Below are 15759 nucleotides of genomic sequence, written 5' to 3' on the forward strand. Positions count from 1 at the left end.
TTCACAAGACCCTTGGGGATGTAGAGAAAAGTTTTAGAACATAATTTGGATTTTGATTATAAATAAATGATAGCTATCATAAGTGTCTATTTTTGGGCACTGAATTATTCTAAAGGTTGGTGAAAGCATGAAAAAGTGTTTGCTATTTCAGCTCCTGTGCTGAGACACAAGTCTCTGCCATCTGTCATTGCCATGAAGAGTCAGCGAAAAGAACACAATTGATTAAAGACCTATAGTATGGCTGATGGATAGAGAGCATCACAGCTGAGCTTACAAAGCCAGTAGCAGAATCCCGAGTCAGACAAATGCAGAGGGGAAACCGAACCAACAGCAAAGCAGAGTAACTCGAGAAGATTAACCAAGTCAGATCAGAACTCGCAGGGTGGTTGAAACATGGCAGAGAGGTGTGCAAGCACATGTCCCAGGGCAGGTGCATGCAACTGGCCAGCATCCTGCTGCAGGCATAGGCCTGTCAAGAACTGTGAAGTGTCTGATGTTTTACCTTACCGGAAAGCTAAAAAGTAGACGGCCACAGTTCATGGATGCTGACAGAAGACACATGACTTTTGGGTCAGGCACAAAGGACCTTATTACTCATGTCACAGCCAGCAGCAGCATGAGCGGCAGCATATTTGTGACAGTTTTCTTTGGCCAGAGTCTCAGAGGGGCGATGTGATTGGATCCAGTGGCCGTCTGCATTATACTGTGTCGAACTCAGGAAACACAAATCTCTCATAAGGGGCAAAAGCATGCTTGGCTTTTCTTTCAGAGGGAGCTACCGTCTCTACCTTCCAAGATATTTCACTAGATCAATATCCATGGAACAATCAAAGCCACGCTAATAAGACATGCAGAGATCCATGGAGAAATGTGTCCCAACAGGTTACATGGTCTGTGATCGAGCATAGATCTGTGAGACCGGCAGTGACATGGCATTTGACATAAGTGTGTGTCACAAATCATAATTTCCATCATGATTCTGGTATATGTTGACATTATTATCAACACAAGATATGGGAAAGACAGTTGGTTGTAATAATTGTCCATTGGTCTTATAAGATTTGGTTATTATATATTATAGATGCAAAATGAAAGACTGAAACTGGCAATCAGGAAGGAATCATTGATTCATTACCAGCTGACTACTTTTTCTTCAGTGAAGGGAGGAAGAAATGCCCAGGAGGCATTCTGGGAAGAATGATGGTGTTTCTAACTGTAAAGCTTTCAGCCTGAGTGCCAATACAGTTTTCCGAAGCGCTGTGTTGGATTCAGTTGAAGACCCTTACTTTAACCATGCTTGCTGTTCCTAAGGCCAGTGGTCTCTAAACTGGTGGCAGCCCAAGTCCTGCTTTATCACACCGGGTTGTGAGAGCCAGGTGCTCAGAAATTAAAGGAATCCAAGAGAAATCACAGAATAAACTCTAAATGAATAGGACCCCGAGGAGATCATGACTTGGGAGCGCAACTACCTTTCTTCCAAGAATTACTAATTGTGAGCTTGCTCATTGGGATTTGACATCTTCTTTGGTTCTCACATTGATTTTAAAAATCATGTTAGTTGCCAACTCTTAAACTTTTAATGATCTAACCAAGTAAAATCATATCTCTTTGAAGAGAAAAATGAGTTAATAAGGTTGATATGCTCATATCTTCACTTTAAAAATAAATCACCTTGATAGTTTATATCTTAAAAAATCAGAATTTACTCGAAGAATCAAATTATTGACTTTGTTGAAAAAAAAAAAACCTTTAGTATACTTGGCCTACATTTTTAGATGGCAAAATTTAGTTTTGCCGACTTAGGTAAATTTAGTGATTTTTTTTCACCTGGTAACAGTTACCACCACTATATTGTCCCTTAAACACTGAGGCATAAGATCAGTTACCACTTTTTTGTACACTTAGGCTTTTTCCTTATAGCTAAACTGTGCAGTAGAAATTGCTTTTCTGATTTAGCTGACCAGCCAAGTCCTTCCATGCATCTGAGTTTATAAATCCAACTTTAACCTGTTTGCTCTTGACTCTGAAAGGCAGTCACTGGTGCGACAAGCTGTGGTGACCTTTACTCTGATATAGGTAGTTAGGATTGGCCTCCTGCAAGAGGAAATGAATCCCTACTGACTTCCACCTTCTAGAACGTAGGCCCTGCAGGACTTATTGAGAAGGCCCAATTGGATCTGCAGTTCTGTCGAAGAAACTAAGATTCATAATAACAGTATTCTTGGAGTTTTTGCAAGAGATATGTATTTTTCACACAAAGAAGAAATAGTCTCTCTGGCTCAGATTCACTGTTTAAATATTGAATGAAATCTTAAAAATTCTTCTGACATTATTGATGTTTTTTTCATCCTATTTTTTCATGTTTTTCCACACTTTTGAGTTAATAACAGCCATGGTTCTATTAGTAATGTTCTACTGTGTCCATAAACTAAGTGGGAAGCTTGGGATGGAGCCTAGACTAGCTTTGCTAGCCATCCACCCACGTCACATCTGTCCTTGGCCTTGAGCCTGTGAGCCAATTTGAGGCACATTAAACCAATGCTGTTACCCTTAGCTCACGAAGTGCTTGTACACATCAAAGTGTCTTGTTATAACTCCCCACTGGCACGTCAGTGCTATTCAGCTGATTATAAGTTTTTGATACAGAATTTAAATTTAAACTAGAAAGTAGGTACAGTAATTTAGAAATGAACTCAGCAGTTCGCTTCTATCAGAAGATGTCTCATCTATCCAGATGAGACAAGGAAGAACGCTGTGTTGTAGTGAACACATTATGCCAGTATAGTGAAGCTTAAAATTATCCTATAATAATATATCAAGATAATAGGGGTGTGTGACCCTGTAAAAGATTCAAGTTCTAATTTCAAGGTCAAATGAATATCTATCAAATGAATAGCCCATGTGGACGGGGAGTGGGCGTCCGAACTAACGCTCAGACCAGAAGGTGGCAGCAGTGAGCTGAGATCCGGGAGCTGATTGGCACCTCTGGTTCAGAAAGGGCAGTTATTTATCAGGAAGGGAGTGATTTGGCCAGAATAAAGTCTAGGTCTCCAATATGATCTGGAAATCATCAAAGCCTTGATAATCAGGGAGCATTGTACAATAGATTAAAATTATGAGGACTTACGCAGAGGTCATGATAGTAAATTTTAAATGGTGGGTCCCAGGGCTAGAGGTCAGATAAAGTAGAACACAGTAAATAATCCTGTGAATGTGGCAAATGATTGCAGCCAAATTTTTAAGCTCCAAATCTGGGCTGTTGGCTTTTAAATGCTTGGAGGTCTTTCTATCTTGGATCTTTGGAAGACAGGGCTATGACTGATAGTTAATAAACAATTTTAAATTATCTTTTCTTAAAATTCATGGCCCCTAGGTAACAGTTGAAAAGTCTAAATATGTAAAAATGTCCGAGGGAAAAATTTGTTAACATCTTACTGATTTGTTCAGAAAAAACGCTATCAATAATGATGTGTTACATTTAAGGGAAGAAAAATAAATAACTATCAGTGATATTTTTCTAAAGAGTACACTCATAGGAAAACTAAGCTTATGTAATATTGCGGAACAAAAAAAATTCAGTTTACTGTGTTCTAACATCACAAGCATTATTTGTCTTAAAAAGTAAATATATCTCTTGTTACTTGAAAAGTGTTTTTGAAGTCAAAATTAAAATAGAAGTAATTCGTGTATCATTGAGCTTGCAGAAAACATAAGAGCTTAATTGTACACCAAGAAATAAGTCAAGAGCTTCCTCAAAATACAAGTTTTCTGAAGAAAAATAATCGAACAGGAAGGAGTTCAACTATTCAGAAATCTTGGTTTACTAGCAAAGATTTACCTTAGAAAATAAATCATTTAAATTATTCGATTACCGATTTCTCTGTGTTTACCTATATTATTTAGTGCAAGTCTTTACCTATAGCAGGTGGCAAATATATGATTGATAGTACAGTTTCAGTTGTTGAAATTGTGACTATTTAATTATTAGACCTATCCCAGCATTCCCTGGGTTGCCTTCCTCTTATGAGAAAGTCAAGATACTGGATTCAGTTAACTTTAATTGGGTTCAGTTATATAGTAAAAATTCTACCAGGCACTTTTACAGACATAATGTCATTGAAGCTTACTTCTGAAATAGTTATTTTTGTTTTGGTTTTACAGATGATGATAGTGAGGTTAAGCAATTGATCCTGATCACATAATACATGGGAGAGACATAATTAATTAATAGTATTTTTTTTAATAATGAATAAACTTTTAATCAATTAAGAATATTTTTCAGTTTCAAAGCACATCCTCCTTCGAGCTCATTTTGATTAGGAAGGGCAAAATCGCTGACTTATGGGAATTTTCATTTCTGCAAACCTGATAGACACCACTAATAGATCTTGACACGTTTTGCCACTAATCCACACGTGTTCTAAGAATACTACTCGACACACTGATTTAGGCCAGACTCCCAATTAATTAGCTCTATCATTCCTGTTGAAAACACCTGGTCAATTCTGCATGACTATATTGTCTCTCTTTTTAAAACACATTGTATAAAAAATAGCTCTTATCACTAACAATCACACGAAGGTAAAGAATTTAAAAAATATAATATTTATCTCCTAGAATTTTCATAGAAAAGGAAAGAAATAAATATATGCCTGAAAAATGGAAACACATTCTACCTTAAGAGTCTTATATCTGAACATATTTAAATAAATTATCTCAACAAGTGCCACCAATTGTTTTTCTTTACAAAAACACATTTTTTTAACAGTAAGGCATATATATATGTGTGTGTGTATATATATATATATACACACACACACACACACACATGTATGTATATTTACACTGTGTGTTCACCTCCCATAGTTAGATTCTTTCTGTCACCACGTATTTGACCCCCTTTACCCTGTCCACCTCCCCATTTGCCCATTCTCCCCACCCTCTGGTAACCACTAGTCTGTTGTCCATGTCCATGAGTCTCTGTTTGTTTGTCTTATTCATTTGTCACTTTTAGGTTTATATCCCACATATAAGTGATATCATGTGGTTTAAAACTATTTCTGTCCGGCTTATTTAGCTTAATAATTATCTCGAGGTCCATCCGTGTTGTCGCAAATGGCAGTATGTCATCTCTTCTTATGGCTGAGTAATTTTCCATTGTATATATGTACCACTGCTTTGTCTATTGTAGGACACTTCGGTGACTTTCATGGCCACCGTGGATAATGCTGCTATGAACGTTGGTGTGCAAATATTTTTTCAGATATATGTTTTCAAGTCTTTGGGGGCAATTATGTAGTAGAGGGATTGCTGGATCTCCTGGTAGATTAATTCCTAGTATTTTGAGGAACCTCCATACTGTTTTCCATAGTGGCTGTACCAATTGGCAGTCCCACCGGCAATGTATGAGGGTTAGGAAAACCCATTTATAAGCTGCCTGAGCTAGGTGAGAATGGGTGTAGAATTTACAGAAGATAAAAAAATCAAAAAGAATTAAATCGCTCAGGTTATGAGAATTGGCTTTATTTTGTTTGTTCATTTGTTTTAGATTCCATATATTGATGCAATCATCTGGTATTTGTCTTTCTCCTTCCGACTCATTTCACCTAGCATTATGGCCCATCCTTGTTGCTGCAAATGGTAAGGTTTTCTTTCTTTTTCTTTTTTTCTTTTTTTGTTTTACGGCTGAATAATATTCTGCCATGTGTATATTGTGTGAGTGTATCACAATTTATTTATCCATTCATCCATTGATGGGCACTTAAGTTGTTTCCATATCTTAGCTATTGTAAATGTTGTAATGAATACAGCAATGTAGAATAACAACAGTAATAATATAGACAGTTGTCAAATTCTTAGTAAAAATATAAATAGCAGCAGCAGTATTTATATCATTGGGAAATAATGCTTAGTTTTGGACAAAGAAATGATTGTAAGGTTAATGGGGAACGAATGATTCTGGAGATATGAAGAAACGATAAAAAGAATTGGACAGAAAAGTAGCTTATATAATGTAGAATCTTCGGATGACAGCATCAATTTTGAAAGCTAATAAAAAAGTAATAATTCAGCCACAAATATTTATCAACTTACTTTGATGTGCCAGGCACTCAGATGAATTCTGAGGCTGCACAAGTCAGGAAACAGGAGGGCCTGCCTCATTTTTTAAAACTACTTTCATTCACGATACTGTGAATACCTTGTGAATAGGAATATTATGATTATTATTTCATCTATTCCTGGTTATTTGATAAAATCAGTTTAAATGCCAGTGCTGCCAGTCAGATAAGCCCCCTTTTCCAGTCTCTATTAAGTCATGTAGGAAGCATTTTGCATTGCTCTGGGCATATCTATTAAAGACAGATGAAGAAAGGAAAAAAAGATGTTGCTACTTATCAAGGTAAGAAAGGAAAGTATGGAAAGATCAAAACTAGGGTGCAAGAAAAAATAACATGTTTTCGTTTCCTAAAGCTCATATTCTCCCACAGTTCTGAACTTACTGTATAATTATAAACCAGGCTCATAGTAGTTGGAATTAAAGTGTCCATTACTTTGGAATTGATCAAGTTTATTCCATTTATTCTCCTTGTGGAAACACCCAAATTCTTTTTCTTTTGTTGCCTTAAATATTAGCCCCTCAAATAATTGTTATTTATAGATTGGAAAGATAATGTTTAATAAATGCAATTAATTAGTTTTTAATTTGTAAGATTTTCTGTTTTTTTATTCTGATGATGAAAGTACAGCATCAGTTTCATCAATTTGAACAGGTTTTCATATTTCTTATAAAATAGTATTATGGGAGGAAATGAGTTAAAAATAGAGCTTGACCACAAGAGACTTTCTTTTTCATTCCCTCTGCTAACTAAAGGAATAAGATAATTGTAAATTTACAACAAAAGGAATAAAGAGGAAGCTATTAGAAAATGTGTCCCATCAAAATTAAGAAGTAAATTCAGGATGGAAAAACACAAATAATTAGGAAATAGTTTATCCAACACCAGAGAGAAATGGAGAGAATTCACGGAATGACAGCTGTATGGCAGGCAAGAGAGAAACAGTCTAGATTAGCAGAAGAGAATTGAGACCTTATGAAGGAAGATCTCTAGGAAGGAAAAAGTACAGCTATTGCGTATGTAAGGCAGTTTTCACATTGGATTTTTGTTTCTGGAGTAATCACATTTCTATAGGAATAGTGATGAAATTAGCCAATGAACTCACCGAAATGTAGATTTTATTTGTAATATGTGTTAATAAGTTAGGTAAGAGTTTATTTTTCGGGGTGGGAAAGGGTGCAAATTTTAAAACAATTTTTGAAAAATAGAAAAAAGCGTTATAATTGTTTATATGGCAGAAACAGAACATTGATGGTGAAAAGACCTAAAGCCAAACAAATGTTTAATTTAAAAAAATGCATAAATAAACCTCATTATTTCTCTACATCTTTTTATTATGTATGTATGTATGTATGTATGTACGTATGTATTTATTTTAGGTGAGGCAACCCTTAGGATGACCTCACAGATTGCAAGGACCTTGTCAGCTTACAATCCCTTCTGTTGTATTTTTTTATGCCTACAGCACCTGGTCTTCCTAGGTGGTCTCCCATCCAAGTACTAACCAGGCCTGACCCTGCTTAGCCCTGCTTAGCTTCCGAGATCAGATGGGATTGAGCTTGTTTAGGGTAGCATGGCTGTAGACTATTCATCTATATCTTAACTAAAGATCTGCATGAAGACACACTTTCCTCAAGGAAAAGTCTGTTCTCATAATGGTCTATTCCAAATGACAAAGTAGAACATATCTAGAGACAGTTTTTTCCCCCCCAATTTTCTTGGGGCTGGTGACAATTCTAGTAATCAGAATATTACAGAAAAAGAATGCAAAAAAAAAAAAAAAAGATTTAAAAAAGAAACAACAGGAACAGGAACAACAGTAGAACCCCAAGGCAGATAATTGAGGGTTCCCCCAACAAGTCCTACTATTTAGAAGATAAAAACTTCTATAGTAATAATTATAGAAGTTGTGCGAAAGTCATGCCTTATTTTTATCACAGTGACCATGGAAAACCAGATCCCTACCCTGCCTGAGTCAGCCACTAACTGTGGCATGAAAGAGGTTGTACTGAAGCTCCAAAGTCCAGAAAAGATGACAACATTGACCTTTGCCTAAGCCCCCTACTTCTGCAAAGCAGCAGTGGTATGGAAACCCGCCCCACCTCTGTTACTGGAAAGGGCTTCCTGCAGAGAACCACGCTGCTCCCACATGACCCGGATGAGACCTGGGGATGGCCCACACACGCTTGCTCCAAATTTCTTTTGTTTCAGCAATGACTAGCTGAACTGTTTGGGTCTACTGGTAGAAAATTCTGCTTAACTAGGTCCTGAACTTTGACCCACCCTAGCATTTAAGCAAGCAGTGGGAGCTTGACCATGTCATAGAATGTGAAACCACCCTCCCTGCTCTCCAAGTTTCCTCCTGAGCATTTGCTGACAGCCAAGAAAGACATTTCCTGCTCAACTATCCAGTCACAGTACCTGCTCACCTCACTCCTCCACACCTGGTCTTCTCTATCCTTGTTTGTTTTTCCTTATAAAAGAAAACCATTTTCTGTCTGATTTTGAGACAGTTCTTTTGGTTGGAATATTTTTCCTATTGGAGCAGTCACTCTTTCACTATTTCAATAGTCTTTCCCAGTAAAGTCTGTCCTTTAGGTCAGAATTTGTTTTTTGTTTGACAGAAACCTCCAAGTCTAGAGCCAATGAAACAGAGCCTTTCCTGTAACCTCTTTTTCATTTTCAACATGTCATCAAAATTCAATTTTGTTAATTTCAGGGCATAGCTAATACAAAAAATTATTCCAAGTGCTTCATAAAATTGTGGATTAAAATGTTTAGCAGCTTGTCTTTTAAATTTTTTTTTTGAAAATGTATTAAATACCAGAGTGTTAAGTACTTATGCTATGTGATTCCCACCATAACACAGTAGGATGGGTACTATTACTTAGATCCAGTTTACAAATGAGGGGATTTAAAATGAACGGGGGTTGACTACCTTGTCCCAGCTATTCAACTGCTAATGGCAGACCTATAATTTCAACTCAAGTTTGTCTAATACCAGATTGCTCTTAAATTTATGTATTTTGCGTGCATGTGCACACACATACACATATATATCACACTCACTTTTTACTAGTCCTAGAAGTTAGGAGTGACAGAATAATCAGAAGCATTCTGTACATTAATTGGTGATACTTTAGTATTTTAGCAATCTCTAAATATTGAGCACTGGTTAGCATAGCATTCACCCTTATCGTTTCTTAAGTAATGGGTTACACCTTAGATAAAATGATGGATGTGAATATAGTCGCCTATGGAGAAGATACATGAACACATACACGTTTGAGAGTGTTTAAGAGGCAGTCAGGGAAAGAGGAGGTTAAGAAAGTGTTTTTGAAAGAGTAGCTGGAAAACCCAAAAGAAAACGCAATTACTGAAGCTACAGAAAAGTGGAATTTTAAGGAAAAAATGATGGGTAAAAATTTAAACACAGAAAAGTACCATAGAAAAAGGACTATACAGTTTTCTCATTTGGCAATTAAACCTCATTAATAACACTGACAAGGGAAGTTTAAATAAAAGACTAAAAGCAAACCTTTGTGGTGTAAAAGGGTGAGGCAAAGAAGTGCGAATATAGAACATAAACTATATAAACTATTCCATGAAGAAACATGACTATAAAGGAAGAGTATATGGATATATAGAACTGGATATAAAGAGATACAGGTATAAGAAGTTTATTTTTTGATACCCATATTAAAATGTGAGGGCATTTATATGCTGAGCTTAAGAAACAAATCTAGAGGAAGATGGTGAAGATGATGATACAGGAAAGAGAAGTAATTTATGGAGTAAGTTCACTGCACAGGTAGGAGATTATGAAATCAAGTGAACACATAGAATGACTGCCCATTGAGATGAAAAATCAGAGGAAAAGAGAAAATGATGAAGTCAAATGAGAGTGGTGTTAAGAGAAGGATGTGTGATTTCATACCTGATGAGCTATACTTTCTCACAGATATCAGAAAAATGGTCGTGTGCTAAGAGACAGGGATTATCCATTGTTGTATTGGTGAGATTTGCAAATGTCATTGGGGAGAATTGGAGAGAATCTGCTAAGGTCTTATGGATCTCGGTTGGGCATCAAATTTTAGCTCAGACTGAGAATCAGGAATTGTCAGTTACACTTTTCCATTGCTGCATGAAGTTTCTGTAAGTATATTTCTTACTTCATGTGGAACTATTTTTTCCATCCGTTTCAATAGCAGTGACTATTTAATTTCAATATAAATTCTCAGCTCATCTCACTTTATTTTAAAAACTAGAACTCAAGTCTATTTGAAGTGTTAAAGTTATTTAAATGCATAAAATTTTGCACCCACATTTATGTAATAATAAAACTTCGTGTCCCTAGATTTGATAGAAATGTTAGCTGAATGAAACTGTTTTCATTTTGATGTTTGTTGTGAGCCAGAAATCTAGCTGTGCATTTTGACATGATGATTGAAAATCCAATTTGACATGTACTAAAAAAATTCTGGTCAATAAATCTCCTTGGGCTTATTTTATTTTATTTTTCCTGAGCCAAAAGTATATGAATGTTGCTCTTGTCTATAAGGCTGTCATCATAAAAGGCTTCGAAGTCCTTTTTATTCCTCTGCCCTATGAATAAAAATCAAGTGGAACAAGCTGATGCAATTGCTTGTACTACACTGTCGAGATGTTATCTGGTGGTTTTTCTCTACAGGGATCAAGTAATTATTTACACTGCTCCATTTTATATAGTTCATCTTACTCTAATCAAGTTTACTTCAAATGGGCTGTCACTGCCCTAAAGGTATACAAGTTCCTTTTGAAATTCAAATGCTTAATTTTCATAAAGATTGTTTAATTCAGATTGCTTTAGCAAATTATTTGATTTTACATGCAATCTTTAGGGATATTAAAATGTAACATTATTAGTTAATTGTTGAGTTCATGTAGTTTACACTACCTAATGTAATTTCAGAGTGTGCTGTGCCATTTCTAAGATTAAATTTTTAAGATACATGTAATCTAAAGTAATTGACTTTAGGAATTACACAGCTGAAAAATATGGATATGTTGCTGGCATGTTTAAGAGATTTGTATTGAAATTTCTAAAATATGAGGTTTTGATTTAATTAGTTTGATATGTTTAAAACTAAAATATCTTCTGTTCAATCCTATGTGCATGCTAAATCTCAAGATAAAGTTAAACTCTTACTCGTTTTGTCTTTAGTTTCATTTAGCGTTAGGTAAGATAGGAATAATATAATAAGCAGATAAATGATAGAGAGGTAGTCATAATATAAACTGTTGGGGGGGGTTATCTTCTCAATAATGGCTTTGCTGGTATTGAAATTTGATAACTGGACTATATAAGGATATAAGGTGTTTTGCACACTGGTCAGTATTGGCAAAATAATAATTATGCAAGTGTTTTGCTTGTGCTTTAGAGCGTCTTGTGCCAGCTGATGGTGTACAGGAAGGAAAAGCATGCCAAACGTCTGTGTCAAGCAGCACAAATTGAATATATCCACATAGTTCTTTGTGGGAAAACATGAAGGACAAAGAAGTATCCAAGTCGGTGCTTCCTCACAATGACTGGCAGAAGTGTAAGACTTCGGCCATTTGAAGCGCTGAGCTAGCCATTTGCTGGTGTTGCGGGGCGGGGTGGGGAGTGGGGCTTAGTGAATAGGGAAGTTCAGAACCCATAACCTTATGATGTTATTTTGTCTAGTCACTGTAATCTTGATAAATACCTTACCTTTAAGACCCTGTTGGTCAAATTTGAGCAATTTGAATATCTCATCAGTTGGTTAACAGGGATGAGATGAGCTCTTTGTACTTTTGTCTGTTTTATTTCCTCCGGAGTTTGATAAGGACTTCTGATAAGATATTCCAGAGAGACTAAAACATTGAAACCTAAAGCCAGCTCAAAATTAAGGGCCACGAAAGAAGCCCAAAGTCTCCAGAATCAGTAGTCTTAGTACATAGGAATTTTCACATAACATGCTGCTTGATCTTAGACATTTAGTACCCAGAAAGACTTCTAGTTACATGTGGATTGCCCACATTATTCCAGAGATTCAGCTTTACAAGGAACCAAAATATGTACCTTCCAATTAAAGGGTTCCTTAACTTCCAGTTTTACCCACCTTAATGGGGGAATGATTTCAAAATAGAGATTTTTAAGTCAAGTAATTTATTTATGACAAGTAAGACTATGACTCTTTAATATGATAAAATTTTGAAAGGTACAGATCAATATATATAAAGTAGGCTTTTGTCAATTTCCATATCACTAAGCGTGTGCAACTTCATTGATAATTTTATATTAACATAACCTCTAAAAAAATATATGTTCTCTTTCTGAGAAAAATCAGTCTTTGGCTTTAAACTTCAGAGAGTTTCATTACCCACTGTGACTGCTGACATCCCCAGGAGTTTCCAGAGGTGGCACTATGGCCACATCAGAAATAGTAAAAACAAACACAAACCTCTGACGCCTCTACTTTGAATCAATGATGCAGATGATGTATCCACTCTATAAATGTATGATTCATTCAGATTATTAATTTATTAATACTTTTAAAAAATGATAGCCTTAGATGCTCAGTGGAAAGGATTATTCTTGACCTTTGGGAACAATTTCAAATAATACAGTTGATTTCATCTCTTTCATCACAGCTCTTTCAGATAAGCACAGGTGACCCGCTAAATAACCATGACCATCGAATTTCACACAGGAGAACCTGCAAACAGATTACTTTTTTTCTTTTTGGATTTATAACTGGATCATTGACGTGCCTGAAGAACAAAGCAAACTAAACTAAACTAAATTAGATTGTATAGTTACATTCATGGAGAAATAAATACTAAAACATAGATTTTCATTCCTAATTGAGAATTTTGTTTTGTCCCCCAAAAGCTTTAATCTACAGAATAGAAAAATCAAATCATATAGCTCAGCATGCCTTTTGGAATAATAGCAAAGTGTGATGATGTGGCTTCCATTGTGGGAACAAATCAATGGTCCACAATCACTTTTACATGTCTTATAAATTCAAATCTGCTTTTGACGTTACATCCGGTTCCAGTTTCTTGAGTAGTTTCATTACCAGCAAATCTAAACCATAATTTGTATTCGGCTCTAAGTGGTATGCCTGTTTTTGTAACCACGAAGTCATGGCGAATGTGATTATATTTCAGATGCAGTAAACCTTGAAATTGTCCACAGGACATACGTAGAAAACAAAAGAAAGCAAATTTTAGGAGCTGGGTATTATAGGGTGAATTGACTTACGTGAAAAAAGGGTGTGCACTAAGATTTACAGTTGATAGTTGCAGAGAGCAACGCCACAGTAGATAGTATGTCCACAGAGCCAAGGATAGATTCAGTATTTATAAAGGAGTATGCCATAAAGCAGTCTACAGAGCTTTCAGAGTAAATATTAAAAGGAAGAAAATGCTTTTATTTTGAATATGTGATTGCAACCACATGTAAGTGTGTTTACATAAATATATACAGTAGTGTGAGTATTTATATATAAAACATTTATGTGTGTATATACAAATGCATATATAGAGAGCATAACTATATTAAATAAGATGAAATAATCCTTTCTACTGACATAATTCTTCGGAGATTTTATCCTAAATAATTGTACTTTATAAAATGTACCTTATAAGTTTATACTAACTCTAACTAGCTTTCAGCATGTTTCTATTTTCATTAAAAAAACAAGTCAGCTGTTGAATCATTTAGTTAGTAAAAATGAGAGGAAAGATTTCGACAGGAAATATTATATGACTCATTGGACAGTCAGAGAAAATGAGTAAGACAGCCAGTTCACCATAGTGTCGTTTTAGATAATACGAGGAGCAGTGCATTTTTAAACAATGGTGACAATGCTGACAGATCTTAAATTAAAAGTCTGCAAGCTTAATAAATATAATAATAGATGACGTTTATATGATATATACAGCTAGCTCAAAAAGTAGCGTTAGAGGATGTTGTCTAGTCATACTACAGATACATAAAGAGATGTATCACTAAATCTGATTAATACATTTATTGATAGTTAACTCACTTTTTTTTCTCTGATGAGGATAACATACCATATCAAGGGACATCTAGATAATGGAAAGCCATAGTATCATAGTTATTCTTTAAAGAAAATTTTGTGTCTACTGTTTTATGAGTTAGACTAACATACATAAATACAAATAAATGTCACTAAAAAAATGAGACTCGAATGTTAGTTCTTGGTAAGATGCTGTCTTATTAACTTATAGCCATACCAGCTCATCATCTATATAACATCAATAATGAGATTGTTTTCTATTCTTCTTTAGATTTCACATACATTTTATATTGTCTCTTTTATTTTCTCAGTGTGTTTCATAAACTATAAAAAGTCGTTTCTATTGTGGTGCCATTCTCATTATATATACAACATTCTATTAACTAGTTTTAGTGAGGTCTGCTTCCATGGGCTACCACATTTTTATTTTTAAGTTCAAATTTCTATGAAAATATGTTTCTGCAAAATGTTAGATAAACATTTTTTTTTCCTCCATGTATGTGTGAGCTAAAGGCTAGATATGGGCAAATATTGGGAAGATGTTGAAGGCCTGTCAATGAATCTGTTAAGCTGATCTATGTGTATAATTTTTTTCTTATTCAGAATATCTATTAGTTTAAACTGGCATTTCCCTAATTCTGCCTGCCTCAAATTAATAAAGATGATTGTATTTCAAGACTTCTTACATTTAATATGGTGGCAAACTTTGGATGTCTTTTTGGAGAACAATAAGGAGCCAGTGAATGCATTTTCTTTTTTATAATTGAAATATTAAACATGAATTGAATTAAATATCTAACAACATTCCTCTTAAGTTTATTAGCTTATTTACAGAGTGACTTCCAGTTCTACTGGTCATCGGAAGCATTTATAAGGGTTTTATCATGTTCAAATTTTCTGAGTCTAATGCTGGAGTTCTGATTCAGCCTGAATAGAACGAACCCCAAGATTCTGCATTTTAAAACATTTTGGAAGTGATTCTGATTGTTAGCCAGAGTTCTGGCTCTTGGACTAATATTGGACATAAAGTTTGACCATATAATGCTAGTGATATTTTTCACAAGAATACAAAAGAGAAAGGAAGAAAGAAATGCTAGAATAGTTACTATGAATAATTACCACATAAGTCTTTCCGTAGTTTTGGTGAAGGAGTTAAGACTTTCTATATCTAATTATCCCTGTGAACAAAAGTACTGGAAATTTAGTTTCTAGTTACACAATATTAACTTTTTTCGCATTTACATAATAATAACTTTTCCAATGCCTTCACTTCTAGTTGAGAAACAGTGAAAGATTATATAAGCTCAAGTGTCAAACTTTTAAATATAGCTTACATCCTTTATACTGAGTTAAATTACTTTAATACTGTTTTTTTCCCTAAGAATTCCACAATATTGGCATATTCTAGGAGCTACTCACTCAATAAGTACATGATTTATTTTAGAAATGTGAAAATTTCAGAAAACATATCTGTTAGTAATGGTAAGAGTAGCATAGCACGTTCGGCAGCATATTCCTTCTGGGGGCTTTTTAACTGTGGAGTTTTTGAGGACTCTTACATTCTGTACCAAGTTCAGCTACAGTGGTGAGAG

The 15759-nt window shown here is 35.0% G+C and overlaps 1 protein-coding gene and 1 pseudogene across 4 annotated transcripts in view; one reads left to right on the forward strand and one right to left on the reverse strand.

Moving 5' to 3' along the window:
* Positions 1 to 5557: 5557 nt before the first annotated feature.
* FSTL5 (follistatin like 5) overlaps positions 5558 to 15759 on the forward strand; it is a 798802-nt gene continuing 788600 nt past the window's right edge. For 3 of the 4 annotated variants that reach the window (XM_036233987.1, XM_036233990.1, XM_036233989.1), the window contains exon 1: positions 5558 to 5640. The gene's annotated coding sequence lies outside the window, so the exon portion shown is untranslated. The remainder of the gene's footprint in view (positions 5641 to 15759) is intronic. The other variant, XM_036233988.1, reaches the window with a different exon arrangement.
* Positions 7573 to 7701, reverse strand: LOC118612579 (annotated as a pseudogene).

This window comes from Rousettus aegyptiacus, unplaced genomic scaffold (assembly GCF_014176215.1).
Source record: "Rousettus aegyptiacus isolate mRouAeg1 unplaced genomic scaffold, mRouAeg1.p scaffold_m13_p_16, whole genome shotgun sequence".
NCBI classification, from domain to species: Eukaryota; Metazoa; Chordata; class Mammalia; order Chiroptera; family Pteropodidae; genus Rousettus; species Rousettus aegyptiacus.